This window comes from Argopecten irradians, unplaced genomic scaffold (assembly GCF_041381155.1).
Source record: "Argopecten irradians isolate NY unplaced genomic scaffold, Ai_NY scaffold_0645, whole genome shotgun sequence".
Lineage (NCBI taxonomy): Eukaryota > Metazoa > Mollusca > Bivalvia > Pectinida > Pectinidae > Argopecten > Argopecten irradians.
Genome location: NW_027188112.1, coordinates 26,286 through 43,524, shown reverse-complemented (window position 1 = coordinate 43,524; position 17,239 = coordinate 26,286). Strand labels below are relative to the sequence as shown.

At 33.4% G+C, this 17,239-nt stretch overlaps 1 pseudogene; it reads right to left on the bottom strand.

Moving 5' to 3' along the window:
* Positions 1-4,452: 4,452 nt before the first annotated feature.
* LOC138313308 (CUB and zona pellucida-like domain-containing protein 1) lies at positions 4,453-16,556 on the bottom strand (annotated as a pseudogene).
* Positions 16,557-17,239: the final 683 nt, after the last annotated feature.

The window sequence follows — 17,239 nt, the reverse complement described above, 5'->3', positions numbered from 1 at the left end:
AACTCCTTTAAAGTCACCCAGTACCTTATGGTAAAGTGCAGATACAGACGAGTACAAGGCCGTATTTTTTTCTCTATTACATCTGCAATTAATGTAAGTGATTACATTAAGTTATATATAATTTTTTCATTTTTATTTATGAAATATTGATCAATTACCAGGGTAATATAAAATAAATTTCGAATAGTTCATTTAATAAATGTATTAGTAGTATAGATGTCTCTAAAGACCCCAACATGACCTACATCCCAACCCATTCATTACTTATTGAACACCTATGTGACCAAGAAAACACAAGACCCTGACGTGACCTTGGCAGTATAGCAGTATGTGAACCTTTTTTTTGAAAAAAAGACGCGAAAATCGACGTTGAAGGATATTATGTGTATTCGGACAGAATAGATCAAATATACACCATTTTATCCAAGCGTGGATCCGGTGGCGTTGGCTTTCTTATAAAACATTCGTTATTGGAGGAAATTATAATCACTGAAGTGTAGAAAGAAATGGAACATTTTGACTACAAATTCTTATCTTTTTAAAAATAGGTCTATCGTATAATTCGCAATGTATGCTCTGCTTTGCAGAAAGGGAGACAATTACTCATCTCTTGTGGGAGTGTGCTGAAGTACAGAACTTTTTAAGTGATTTTGAAGAACTCTTTTTTTTATACCTTTCGCTATCAATAAAGAAACATTTATTTTGGAATATTCAGCCACATTGGAATATTCAACAGAATTGATAATGAAATTTTACTCTATATTAAACATTACATTTATAAAAGTAGATGCTTACAAAATTCACTTAATGTTATGAGATTAGTCAATTCTATTAAAAAGTTACCATACTGTGCAGAAATATATAACCTTTGGAAAAGATTAAATGTATTTAGAAAAATATAATAATGATTGGAAAAATGGAGAAAACTGGTAAATCTTGTCTGAACCTTGTGTTTTTAACAATGTGTATTTTATATTATGTGCTACTTTATGTGTTTATGTTCAACTATGTTATTTTTCCCTTTTTTCATACATGGATTTGAATAATTATTTTATCTCTTTCAATTTAGCAAGTAATAAAATCATGCACGAAAATTAAAAGTCCATTCCGTCCTCCTCCTCATCCCCAGCTCTGTCCTTATATCTCTTTCTTCCCAATTCTCCTTCACCATTTACTTCTCTTCCCTTCACCTAAACTGTTTCAATCTTCTTTACGAATTTTAATGATTCTTTTTTAAGAATTTTAATGAATAATATACATAAAACTTCAAGAATGATTCTTGACATGCTATTTCATTCATTTTTGATGAATTGTAATGAATATATCCACTGAAGTCACATGACTTGTCACATGACCATTAGAGTCAGGTGACTTCTATGTCAATTTCCCGCCAAAACAGTCACAATCCAAAATGGCTGCTGTAACCGCTGGCATGTGGAGGGAGAAACATTATTCATCTTTAAATGGAAGTTTTGGCACATTATTGAACGGATTATTCCATTCCCGGACTTCTTTAAGCACAGATGAACACTTTCAGTAAGTTTTGATTTATCTACAGTTCTTTTTCAACATGAAATTGTTGCAAACTGATATTGCTATAGTGATTATGCATAGATATTGGTTTGTGAAATTTTGTCAAATGTTATTGAATTAAATTGTCCATATAAACTAGCATGCTTTACAACTATAGGTTTATTTTGGACAAATACTAATGAACTTGGAATGTATAATGAAATCGATTGCTGTGTATCACTGCAAACAGATTTTGTTAGCACTTATCGGTGGCAGTATGAAAATATAATGAACACAGTAAACTGTTGGTGATCTTCTGATGTTATATATTAATATATGGATTATACTTATTGTAATAAGAGTTTGTTTCATCAAATATTAAATTGATTCCAATAGAATTGTCATTGGTTTGATAGAAAATTTCAATTCATTTTGGACCCCCAGTAGAGTTCATAAAATTTAGATGTCGCTGACTCCAAATAACATTTATTAAACTTCATGTAAACGACTCAAGTTCATGAATATTCATGACTTGTTCCAGTTCATGAAGTCTCATGAATATTCATGAATTGTTTGTGTAAGTTTTAGTCATGAATAACTCATGAATTACCACGAATAAACATTCATTATCATTCATGATGGTTTTAAGTTCATGAATATTCTTTAAATATTAATGAACTTTTTATGAATTTTCATGAATGGTTTGTTCATGAATGTTCATGGTTTCATGAATAAAAGAGATTCATAAATGTTCATGAATTCGTGAATGAAAGGATTCATGAATGTTCATAAAATATTTTTTCTTAAAATATTCATGAGTTTTTAAGTTCGTGAATTGCATGAAAATATTCATGAATTATTGAAGAATATTCATGAATATTCATGAATTTTATTCATGAATTATTCATCAACGTCCCGCAGGGGGTGACTTTAATGGTAGAATTGGAGACTTATGTGATTACATTGAAGGAGTGGATCAGATTCCTCCTTGGAACCACTTAGATACAACAGTAAATAGGATATGGTGATCATCTGTTGGACTTTTGTATAGATACCAGTCTGTGCGTTCTAAACGGGCGGTGTGGGAACCAGGATTATACATGTATTTCCCCCAAAGGAAAGTCCATCGTTAATTACATTATATTACCACAAGAAAATCTCCAATTTTAAGACAATTTTAATGTTATCAACTTTTCCTTGTATTTAACGTGTTGTCGTTTGATGTCGTTTGTTGTCGTTATTAATTATAAGTGTGACCCGTGCTGGGTCATAATTATTCTGATCTGTATGATTTATGCTGTTTGTATATTTTGAAGTTAGGTTATCATGATCACTCAGAGGCACTGAGTATTCATTAGGACTGATATTGTTGATTATAATATTTAGGGATAGATAGAATCACAGCTAGGTCAGCTCTGTAGTATCTGTATATATTTGCACTGAGTAATTTGATAGTACATAATGTAGACACTGTATAGATCATCAGTTAATTGTGACTGGTACGGACCCGGTAAACGTCACACTGTTGATTTCTTAAGTACAACAGCAGAAATGGAAAAACTTCATGATACAATTAAAGTTTTGGAACGTAAACTGCAGGATTTGCATGACATTAATGCGGCGTATGACTCTTTTCAATCGTTCTAATGGAAAGATGGAACTTGTTGGTGCTAAATCCAAGAACAACTCGTATATGGCGAATGAAAACCGCAAATCCTTTTACAAACCCTATATGTTTACGATAAGATACTTCTGGTATAAGTTTAGTGTTTGAATTGTAAATGACAAAATATTTCTTTATTCCTCCAACATTACGTCAAGTTTAATTATAAATGTGTTTTTTCCAAAATCTGCACTCATTCTAAATATAACTTATTCTTAATATAGATTCCTTCAATGTACGTAAATATACCTTTGCTTAATAACATAAATATCTAACTATATGATTAATTAATAAATACGACTTAAGATTGAAGGATAAATAGGCATATGTGTAAAGATATACAATGAATTCTTAAAGTTAAAAGACCAAAACTAAATTAAAACGTTAATGAAGTGTAACTATAAATATATACATGACGTCATTGATTAATGGTTTTAGCCTAAACAGTTAAAAATGCAGTAAGATATTTATGATATGATATAAAGTTCAGTTTGTTTCAGAATGTTTGGATACGATATTGGAAAGAAAAAAACACCTTATAAATCATAAAAAGAAAACGTACTTTCGCTTTGAATGTGTGATTTTCGTAAAACCAGGTAATGCTTATTGTCATGCTATAAAATAATATTAATAATAAAAAAACTGGTTATATTAGACTATGATAAAATATTTAAACTTCATATTGCAGAAATAACATGATTAAACGAACACACTAAAAAGAAGTAAGCCAAGGTTTTACCTATAACGCGGAGGTCCTTCTGTCGTCAGCAAAGACGTCATGTATCCTATCTATATGTACAGTGTCCCCGCTGACGTGTATGTTACACACGAACATGAATACACACTTGAATGGGGTGTTCTAGTGCATTAGCATAATCACATGCATAACAAAGACTTGGTTGAAAGAATTCATTCTACAGAGGCGTATGGTAGGGGACAGCTCTTTAAAAACCCCTATTATGGCAAAATTTAGTATACATGTAATAGAGATCATCAATAACAATTATTGACAACACAATGCAATAACTAGATTATACGAGATGTGTGTACACCACGTCATGCATTAAAGTTGATTAAAACTATGTGGCGGTACCAGGAATTGTTAAACACCTCAGGAACCCAATGTTTTGATTTTGGATGTTATCTGATCGAATATTTTTTTTATTCATTCCGTTTTACATTGGATATTATTAAATATCACACGATCTGTATATGTGATGGAAACTTTACACTGCATTATGTCTTTGTAACTCGTTCTAGAATTTGCCAATGTCAAAATAGAGTAGAAAGGAAGTACTACAATAATGAAATCGATGAAACAAGAAAATAAAAGTTACACTTTATACAAGAATGTATATTGTTTTATTCCATTATTATAAACATTCTTTGGTTTTTGGAATAATAATAAAAAAAAATAAAAAAAAAACAAACAAACATTTATAAAACTTTCATTCCCCAATGAAATATATAATTTGCAATTTTGAATATAGAACACCTAAATCTAGCTAATCACATTGCCTTCCAAATAAACTCAGAAAACAATATGAAATTACGGTATTGATCAAATGTTCTCAATAGTTTGAGTTCTTGGTTTACGGGACCGCCGAATCGCCACTAAAATCCCAATCACCGCTGCCCCTAGAATAATGATGAGTACTGGTTTAGATAGGTAGTCGTTTACACTGATATATTGGATTGTATCAGAGGTTTCCAAGTTTAAATTTTCTTCTAAATCGAGATGTGAATAACCTGAAATAAAAAAATAACATTTTGAAAAAAAAGAATAATGATAAAATCTGATAATACATAGCCAAGCATCTTACGACCATTTACGATAGCAGTGGATTCATATTTTTATAATCAGCTGTAAAATATGATAACGTCACAAATCTATCGGACTTGAAATTAATCTAAATTATTTCATTTATTTCAAATTTGCAAGTCTGATTAAAACTAAAACACATTTAAAAACTCTCTTCAGACATCATAAATAATATTATGACTAGATATTATATGTTTTACGCACCATTAGTCAAGCGTATAACCTCGAAAGTATCTGCACGTTGTAGGTTAATATCGGCCTCCGATTGGACAGCTCTCCTGTGGACGCGGTGACATGATTGGCTGCTTGCTGACGAATTGTCGTTCTCGTTACAAAATGTAGCAGTACAAAATAAGTATAAATTGTCCTGATTGGTGTATTCAAAATTTCGGAAGACGAACCTAGTCTCGTGAGAAGATTTATTTAAGACGCGGGAACTGACGTCACTGCTACACCTGAAATGATCGAAAATATGAACAAATACACAAAATCAAACGATAAAAGTAAAGGATGAATACAGTGTAATAGGAAAAATTCGCGTACCAAGTGATACATGATAAAAGTAAAGGATGAATACAAATGTAATAGGAATAATTCGCGTACCAAGTGATTATTTTTATTGATGCTGTGAAGGCTTTAATAGATGCTATCCCGCGCGAAGCCGCGGGGTTATTATTTCTTGATTATGTTATGGCGTTAATAGATGATATCCCGCACTAATGTCATTTCAACGGGAATATTCCATTACAACTTGGGATGCTAGTCCCACAAATACTCTATCAGGTAGAGCGTGGTACATTAATTAGTCCCATTGCAATTAGACTTTCAATTCCACTCATCTACGATAGTCTATGATACGTTCCAATGCAAGTGCGGAATTACACGTCTACATTTAATTAGGTCGATGATCAATATATAGCATCACTATAATCCAAAACACGAAAATAAACGATACATATGAAATAAAAAAACAGGCTATAACATAATTATAGCATAATCATAATGCAAACCTTAATGTAAAACGATATAAAAGAAAAGAAAACTACCGTAAACCAATTTCAAAACAAATTTCAGAAGATTCCTTTTTTTTCAGAAAATTGAATGAAAATTCCTATAAAAATAAATGCTACAGATTATTTTCGCGAAGATAAACGAAATTAAATAGCTAGCGAAAGAAAGTTGGTTTAGAGTAAACATGTGTATAACTTAAGTTAAAAACTTAAAAACAAAACGAAACAAAAGTAAGGAATACGATACAGCATATTAATACAAAACTCAAAGTAAAACGATTAAACAAATACATTGTATTCACATAAAGTTGTCATGTGAATTATTAACATCAACAGAACCAAGTGTTCAGGAAAATGAGTTATCTGTTTCCATGACGTCACCAAGGCAATTAAGGTTAAATCGGTTCAAGTAATGATAAAAACAATATATGAAATTTGGTGTCGGGAAAAATCATTCTTATTGATATTACAGAAAATGTTATAAAACGAATTTATTCATATAAGCGAATTTGTAAAGTCCATTCGGTTCGATTTCTATTAATACCAATATTTCTATGTGGCCATGATTGTTGAACATTTATTTTGCATTCGAATGGATACTGTTTTAGTAATTTTTTGTCTAAAATTGTCAATCTGTAAAATGATTTTAATGAGTAAAAGAAATAACGTCTCCCTCAGATCTTGCCATGCCATAACTAAAGTTTCTTTTGGAAATAGCTCATATCGTATTAAAAGACACAGCTGATGTTACCCCAATGTTTTATAAACTCTTAGACGATAGTAACATTACATGATATACAGCCATATCAACTTAATTCACTTACCCATTTTTTATCAAGTAAAACTTCAAATGGTCTCCAGCATTCGGAAATGGAAGCGTGTAGCATGACTCTATGTACATTATGACGTCATCAGCTGAGAGGGGCGTGGTTACTGTGACATAAATTTCCTCACCAATATTGACCAGCAGTGGACTTCCGGTCATGAGCTTTCGATACGCTGGGTCCCTAGAGGAAATCAAATTCTTATATATACAAAACTTCCTTTTATTTATTCACCCCTGAAGACGCACTTAAACTCATCTGACTCAAAGACTGAAATAGTTCATTATTAATGTGGAGGGGTGAATGGGGTCAATTCTTGAATCGAAAATGAAACGGGAAAACGTATTCAATCATTAAATCTACATGAACTACATCATAAATATTTTATCATCAGAATTTTAAAATATCAATATTAATGGGTTAACATTTCAATATCATATTTATTCTGACACTTGTGTACCAAAGTATCGAACTATATCGTTCACACCTGTAAAATGACATGTGGACATTATAATGACCGGAACCGGAAACAATTGGGTTTCTACTGCGGGTGCGCACTTTGTTGTGTGTTTCAATGAAGTGTTGAGAAACAGTTTCCTGAGTCGGCAAATCACAATGTACGTCTATTTTGAAGCGATAATCTCTGACGATAAATTTATGATTTGGGTCTCTGAATGCGTAGACAAGCATGTTGGTGTACTCCATGGCTTTGGGAGTTGTCTGGAAATGTACAGAGCATGATCTAGATACATGTGTATATATTTACACTTGCTAGGCTTGGTCACTATACGCTAATACTAGCCGATTTTGTTTACCATAACTGCATGGTAACATTGAACTTTGAACTTGCGTAAGGAAATGTTCTGTGCAACGTAAAAGGACTACTTTTTTTAAAAGAAACACATGGCTTTGTTTACATTTTGACGAAACATTACGTGTATATTGTGGTTTTTCATAGAATTTTGGAAAAATGTAAACAATATATACATGTTTTATATTTATATATGATTCAAACAATTTTTAAATTAACAATTGTATAAAGAAACGGAAAAAATATCCCGACCGGGGCGACGTGCTTTCATTTTTGTTAAAAATGATGGGTGTCAAATGTAAACATTACCTCTGTGCCTATGTTCGTCCTACGATCGAGCCTTTGGGGTGAACGGGTGTGAGACCCTCTGATAGAGGTCCGTTATAAACATATCCTCATTGTCTTTTGCTCTTTGAGTATTTAATCATGTGTATTATAAAAACATGCACCGCTAATAATCCACGTGTTGACAGTTTCGCGTCCACCACAAAATACATTGTATCCATCGAACACAAGTGGAATTTGTTTCATCTATCGATGGCGGCGATATGGATCTAAACGTAGATTACATAATCACATGGCTCCCAAGGATGTAATATCGTCAAGTCAGACGTACATCTCAAACACCAATTGAGCTACTTGAAAATCGGTGTTTTCACAACTTCCGCAAACTAAAAGTGTGTAGCGTGCGTCAGCTTCGCCTCGCTGCACAATAAACGGTCACCGAGTTTCACCCATGTGGCGTGTACAAATTCTTTAATGTTAATTACGCTATATATTAACTTTTAGCAAAATTGAATATATATTTAAAGTTCTGATCTGATTAAATAAAATTATCTCTGAAATTTACTTTGTTTGTCATGTTTATTTTACACTAAAAATATTGAACTTTTTTGTCGTCGCGGATGAATAATTCTACCTTACGTGAAGCGTCATCATTCGCTGTTCAATTGAGTAAGCTCCTCCCACTTTTGACCGACTTTTATTGAATAATTACGTCACTTTCAAATGACGATTTTATTGCATAAAATATAAATAAAAAGTCGTGTGAGTGTAAATATAGGGATTGGATTTCGTTTTTATGTTAACCATGCTTGTATGGAGCAATTCCTCTAAGAATATATTCAATATGGGGCGCTAACGCGCCCCATAGAATATATTCTTAGAGGAATTGCTCCATACAAGCATGGTTAACATAAAAACGAAATCCAATCCCTATGTAAAAGTGACTTTCTATTTCATCAAATTTTATTTCAAAACAACAAGTTGTGCCTGTATCAGATATCTCTTAAATGTTTATTAACTTCGCGGTTTGCGTGTAAAAAAACATTTTGCGGTGTTTTTATTTTCAAAAAGATAATAATATGTTAACGTTTTGCATATTTTGAAATATTGCACACGGGGAAAATTATCGCGCTTAAATAAATCTTCCGCACATATAATTAGCGTACAATTAATAATATTTAAGTAATGACACCATTCAAGACAAAAATATTGTTAAACGTTAGACGATTAACATGGCAATCAATTACAGTATATGTACACATTAAACGGTAAATGAGTTGGAGCAATAACAATGCAAGACGACAAAATCACTATTGCAAAAAAACAATTATGAATGGCAGCACTAACTACTAAGAAAAAAAATCGTGTGGGATTCTAAAAAATACAATAAAAAAATATTTTACTGGGAATATTTACGCAACGTGTTTATTGTTTATTTTGTAGCATTTTATTTTAAAATCATACTCACGAGGAAATTTGCATCATATATTTTGCCGTGTGATTTATTGTCGAATTAAAGTACATTCACAGTAATGTTATGAATGTTCAATTCCTCATCCTAGGACATAAAAGGTATATACGGCCAAGTCTGTCTATAACGACCACTAAGAAGACAAGGAAACTATAGTCTTAGCTTTATAGGCAAGTGATCTTTAAACACATGGTCAAACGGTACAGGAACCGTTTAGTCATTTAGGAGCCAGCGAACAAATGGCCTCACTGAGGAGGTACAATATATCTCTATGCTTAACACAGCCTGGCCTTATTGAGCAGGTGGTCTTTATACAGAGGGTGGTCGCAAATACAGGTTTCACTTACCATCAGGTGAGTCAGACAGTTGGTATACTGTTGGTGTATTAAAAGATAGTCTCCGGATCGGTAGCCCTCACAGCCAGGCCGGCCAAGGTAGATATCAGAAGGATCAAAGTCACTATGCAGTTTGTAAAGATTGGGTAAATATATACGGATATCCCAAGCGTCCTGGTCACATTGAGTACTAATGGCGCGGACGTAAAAATCTGAAATACGTGTATATAATATGTAATTGTAAAAGCAATTATTCCAGCTTTGGAGCATGTCTTGTCAATGGTTCTTGTGATTTATTAATAAAACGGCAGGTGATGAAATTCAAGGGATAATTTTATTTATCTCATTTGATTTATCTGCTTATAAACTCAAAAATTATCATGTGACATACAGTATTTCCCCATTATACTGCTACCCATTGTCCAGTGTCGATTTGGAAGTACAACGGGGAAGGTGGTACAACGGGGTTTACAATATGTAGATTCCAATCACGATCTAACGCGACCTGCCGCTTCTGTTCATGTAGTAATTTTAAACCTAAATACAAACGCATAAATATCGTATATTTTAAAGAAATAACTGAAATATGAATTTGTATCATCTTTGTAAACTGTTTATAACAAAGCTATCAACAATTTTACCTAGATGAAATAAGTGAGAAAATGAAGTATATTATATATACTGATGACTAGTGCGTTGTGGTGAACATTGTAACCTTCCTCAATGTGCACATCGTAATAGTCATCGAAATTTCATTTTTTTAAATAAACGTTGGGTGTGTAATACATATCCTTACGCAACCCTATTAGATTATTTGATGAATTATTGGTGCTAGTAATAATAGCGGTATATCACATTGCATGGAATTATTAACAACTTACCCGAGGAGTTCGATACACCAACGGCCTCGGTAGTTTGTTGGTTATCTACAACAAACCCATTTCACTGATGTAGACTTTGATGTTTCGAAAATGTATTACCGAGGTAGCTCTTAATGATGTCGTTTTAGATTTACTTATTAACGAATCCATGGTATAATAAATGACTAACAACACGTACACGATATCAGAAAAAGTGTATACGATGTATATACACAGTACTATAGGGGTAAGGTTTTTGCTATAAAATTATTTGATACAATATGACGATTTTCATACAGTCCAACCTGCCTTAGCGACCATCTCTGTACCACTTGGTTTTAAAGACCATCATTGTGGTCCCTTGGTTAGTCTGTGGTATTTACAGTTTTGACTATACATAAATATTTATTTACCCCCCCCACCTTTATCTTATTTTATTTCTTAATTTATTTACTTTTATTTAACCATTTTGTGATACATATACAGTTTTTCCATATTCAAATGTTATAATCTGGAGCTGCGGGTAGATATTAATTGTGACGCCATGTGTTTGCCAGTGTTACATCATATATATATAAATAAAAAGACGTGGACTCCGCTCATGGAATTACGACGTCACAATAGATACCTTCCCGAATAGAAAATGCAAAGATAAGGTGAAAATTGCTGTCGAGAGTCAATACAACCTATTGCATGTAAGTTCTTTTCTGGTGACAACCCTCTGATATTTGTAGGTAAGCAATTGTGTTTATTAATTAGTAAATCTTCTCGCCATTGCTTCAACATAACTTACCAGAAGTCGATTGTACATAATTTACAGTTGTTGTTTCTACAAAAGAAAAGAAAACGGAAATTAAAACAAAAAGCCGAAATAAGCTGCCGGATATTGAATCGAGGTCCATCGTTTTCTCATAAATATTAATACAAATACTAATCAATTCTTTTTTGCAATGTAGAACCCCTTATTTTCAATATAAACAGAAATCTCTGGAATCCAATTGTGAAATCTTGTTGAGCAACAGATGAGTTTTAAATTTAAAGTCAAAGTGGAGTACAAGGAGTATTCCTTCATGTAAGGAAGCGGAAATAGAAGTTAATATTGTTCCGTATAGTTGTTAAATTTTGCGGGTGTAAAATTTCGCAATTTACTGTTTGGATGTTATTCACGGTTTTTTTTTTTCGCGAATTGTCTTAGTAGCCTTCGAAAGCTTCATTCCTATGACATGCTATAATTTGTAAATTGTGATTTGCGATAAATTCGCGAAGTATTAGCTTTCGAAAATTTGGATGGATACGCGAAATTAGTGAAAGTAAAACCCTCATAAATACAAGTAAGTATACAGTATGAACTGCATATGTTGCAAATATTACTGAAATAAAATTCAATGCAGAATCTTAATATTATCAATAATGGAATACGGTAAAGGCCGACATTAGAGGATGAGACGTTACGAATAACCAACCAACCTGTGTCATTGTCCACTTCCTGGAGCGTGGCTCTGAATCCATTTGTTGTGAAGGCGATGTCTGTTACATACTCCACTGTCATTGTATCACTAGTGGTAATCTACGTAGTATGGCAGGTCTAGTCGGCCTGTTAATCTGATGTAAAACGGTTTTTTTGACTGGAAATACAATCCTGATGTGCCACAATGTTACTGTGACAAATCAAATTTGTGGCAGTATGCTTTTTTATTGTTGCTTATTTCGGCTCTCTTAAAATCGCAGCGAATATGTCCATGGGTAAACATTAACAATAAACTCAAATATTACATGTAAATGATATAATTATGAACATTATATCAGGTGCACCGTGAGCAAATTTCCACATCGACAACTGGTTGGAATCTGACGAAGCCAAAACATTATCATGCAAACATACTGACATTTACAGTGATAGGTTTCAATACATAATTTAAGCATAATGGAAACACAAAATTGATCGAAATACAGCATTTCTATCTTGTTCTGAGAAAAAAAATGTGCTGATATAGAGATAACATTTCTTAATTAATTGTCAACGATATCTATCATAGAGGTTGGAATAAAACTAGATTCACAATTGAAAATTAAACTTACGGTATATACCTAAAACGTATTACGTTGATCTTTCAACAGCATATGTGGTCATGATAGTAAGAATGTTACTTTTCTAGTAAATAGCATGCAGTTTCAGCGTGAACATTAATAGGTAAAACATTCAAAATGGTAAAATTGAAGTTTAAGAACCGCAAAAACACTAACATAGAACGCAATATTCCTAGTAACATATAGCATACAGTTTCAGCGTGACAACTGATAGATAAAACATTCAAAATAGTAAAATGGAATTTCAAAAACCGCAAAAAACACTTTATTCGAAATATTGTGATACTTACCTTCCAGTCAAATCCTTTGATCCATCATGAACGATGACGTAGTCGTGTCCAGTATATAGGTCAAACCATTTAAACTCGAGTCTCACTGTGGTATTTGGGGTTACGTGCATCGTCCACCAGCAGTGGAAATAGAGGTGATAATAACCGGCATTGGTAAGGACTCTCGATAGTGGCACGTGGGCCGTGGAGGTCGCCTGGTCCACAATCTGTAATTGGACAATGTCATGTGATCAAACATGACTATTCAGTTTTTCGGATAATTTTCTTCAATTATAAATTCATATATGCTAACACTGTTCTGCTAATAAAATGTAAATAAAATATTGATTGATTGAATACAATGTCGTTAAAATATTGTTGCTGCCATCTTTTGAGTGACGGGAGTTAAATACTAAGGACAGGATGTCATATTTTTGCTTAAACAATTTTTCATTCAAATAAACAATGGAGATACACATAAACATACTCCAAAACATACACCTAGGATAGAAAAACAAGCTAAACGAGTATATCAATTTCTCTCCTAATATTCTTCTTCCTGCATGAATTCCGTCATCATCTTTATTGCAATAGATCGTGTATTTGTATTTACTTAGTTTTTTACCGCCCCGCCCCCAGGAAGGTTCATGTCATTTATAATGCTAACTCACAAAAGCATTATTTTTAACATTCGTGAATACATATATTTACGACCAAAAGTACTTACTGACAATTGTACATTCATACATGTATAGACGTTTAATGCAATAATTCGCAAACGTTTGAATTTGCGTTCGAGGTTTCTCGAGAAATTACGCGAAAATTCGTATCTCGAGAAAAGTGGTTTTCAGTATATCATCTCGTCTGTAACATCTTAAAGACAAATTAATAAAGCATTAACACTACGAATATTCGTACAAAAATATTACAGAGCTAAATAACCAAATAAATATGAGTATTTAAAAATGCAAAATAAAGGAATTTAGGGAAAAAAGTCCAGGTAACATAAGTAATACCTGCTACACAAATTGAAGTCTAGAATGAATTAAATACACACCTTCTCTTCGTCTTTTCATCCCAGCATGCCTTATATCCGTCCCAGCATGCCTTGCATCTGTCCCAGCATGCCTTGCATTAATCCCAACATGCCGTGTATCCATACCAGTGTGATCGATTGCATTACCTTCTGAAGTCAGCGCTCTAATCGGCTCACTTGTTCTCAACTCTGTTGTTTCGAATGTTAGATACAGCTAAAACAGAAATCATCTTATCAGTTGTTAATTCGTGCTTTTATTGGGTCGTTTAAATAGTGATACGATTCGTGTTTTCGTATTTACCTTTTGATTAAGCATTGAAGTCACTATTTTTTAATTTCATCGGGGTATGAAAGAAATTTTGTTTGCAAACTGTGTGAATTCCGCGTAGCGGATTCTCACAAAAGTTTGCAAACTAAATTTATTTCATAACACGATGAAATTACAAAATAGTGACTTCAATGCTTATAATTAATTTTCATAATGGAATGACAAAAATGAATAGGCCGATCAGAAAGCCAGAAACAAAGAGAAAATTAATTATTCATAAATATTATCCAATCTGTTTAATTTCCGTCTGATACCGAAATGCAGATAAACATGTCACCTTTCAAATTGAGCATATCACCTTCAGATACATGAATATCAAAATGTTTAGACATCAGCAGAAACAAAAAGACGACCAAATTAAAGCACACTTAGATATTCTTGAGCACATTAAAGTACGTTGCAGAAATAGCTAACTCAGATCAAGATACAAAAACGACAGATTTTTAAGATCGGATATCCTATGAGCATGTCATCCTAACACGTTGGTGATCTAACAAATCTATAATTAAAACACATATCCTTACTATCACTACGTTTGATAAGAGGATATTAGAAAATACCATAAGGGGTCATATCCAGGTGACCTTTGGAAATGGCTAATCAAATTGCTGCCTGCAAAATCTTGACTGAATTTCTGGGGACGAAATAGGCCTAATTTGAAAAATTGTCAGAATTTTCGTGTACGTAGTCATCTTGTCCAAAAAGCACAACATAGATATTTGTATATGTATACTGGGACGAAATAGCGTTTTTAATTGATGTTGCAAGGTGTAGAAAGTGCATGTGATCTGAAGTACAATTGGTATAACATGACCCCTTATGGGATGTTGTCAGATACTCCTATTAAACGGAGTGTTATATGGATATGTACTTTAATCAAATTGATGATCTAACAAAATAATAAAAAAAAAATTTGCCGTTTTCGCGTGTGTTTCATTTCACGTCGTTGTCATTTAAGCACGTCTTCACTACTGGTACTATTGAGGACAAGAAGAAAATAAGTGACCCCACCCAGTCACATTTATGACAACACGAATTTGATCCTGTCAGTGAAGTTTCATCTGTTTTAATTCATGCTTTATATATATAATTTATCAACCGCCGACGAATGGTACATTTTTCTCTATCAAAAACAGGAGCAGGCGAATTAGTATTTTTCTTCAGTTACAAAAGTAACTTTACTTTACCCAATTACCACAATTGAAAAGTTTGAGATTCTTATTTCAATTCAACAATTTGTTTTTAAATAACACATTGCGTCACGAAAAATTTCCATGGTACTATGGCCTAAATGGAATTGAGTACTGATTTTATATGCATTAGAAGCAAAATGAAGTTTTTTATATGCGTTTTTGTGTTAGTTTTACACATATAAACACGATTATACATCAGGTATTGTTCAAATGATGGATATCGTTTATGCTTTGTTGGCAGTGGAGCATCTTTAAAACATCTTCTCGGGACATGGTATACGTAGTAGCATATATGTTACTCCATCCACTGGTTACTGCACTCACGTTTTCTGACCCGTTTTTGGAAGAGTAGTTTAATGCGTTTATGGTTGCATGAACGCATCGGGATACATGCATATCCAATATAGCGCGGTAACTTATATATATGCATGGTTATGCAAGATTTATTTTGGTTCTCGACGCGGAAAGCCGAGATGGCGCAGCAAAATAAACCTTGTATTGTAAGATACTAATCGTTTATTCTCTATTCCGTTTTGCATATTGCAGACTTAGCTCCCCTGCGGGTAGGTATCGTTTGTTACGTCATTATTTTGTGAGTGCAATTTAGTGAAAAGTATGACGTTACGCTCACATAAACTCTACGTCACAATCAATACCTATCCGCAAGGGCAGATATAACTCTGTAATATGCAAATACAGAATAAAGTACACGTATATTAACAATTGGGATTACCTATATTATTGTACTAATAAATGCTGCTAAAATCCGTGCATATAATGTATAGAATGTAAACACTAGACTTACCATAACGAAAATGAACCCATTTTTACAGTCGACATGTTTAATGTCTAACTTGGCCCGAGATGAATTTGACGAATGCGAGTAAAAATATAAAATGCATAAGTATCATGATTGTATATAAGCAGGCAAACCCGCAGGTATCTCCCTTCCAAAAACTCAACTAGTTCGCCTAGTTCTCTACATACCCTGGGACCCGATCACCCACGTCAAGTCCCTCACTTGGCACTGTTAGTTCGTTCGTCTCCATCCCCGCCAATTTTCCGGTAAATTGTCAGTGTCAGGCCACCAGTTCTTGTTAAGGTCCCTACTCTTCATTACTACTCGTTCTGTACACAAAGTCCCCCATCTCGCGAAGTCACTAGATAAAACAACTACATCACTCACCACAACTCTCTCGGTCCTCCCCCTACAGGATGGAAGTACACTAAATCTCTCTCTTACATCGGCGAGCTCGAACCCCCCTGCCCATTTTACTCTTCTCAACACCTAATAGCGGCACTTCTCCCAAGCAGTAACCAGGATACCTCTCCTAATACTCCACCCGCTCTCAATATGCGCCCGTCCAACGCGCGACGTTTTCTCCTATCGAATAACCTCGCTTCTTAGCGCGGTCACACTCACACAAAGAGCTATTTAATTACATAGCTTTCACGTATCATCTATGTCAAAAAAAATTCTTCGAAATCCATTGTGGTCATTTATATCGAATTCAAGTTGTTTTACAAAGATTTAGTTGGCAAGTATCTCCCAAAAACACAAATTATAACAGTGTCACATAAACTTGTATTTAATACGGACGTTATTTAGATATAGAATGACGTGAGTGTGTGTAGTTTTGTGAACCTAATCGTGATATCGAGGATAAATATCATTTTATTCTTATTTGTCATGCAATTTACCAAGATACCAGAAAGAAATGCTTTACAAAAA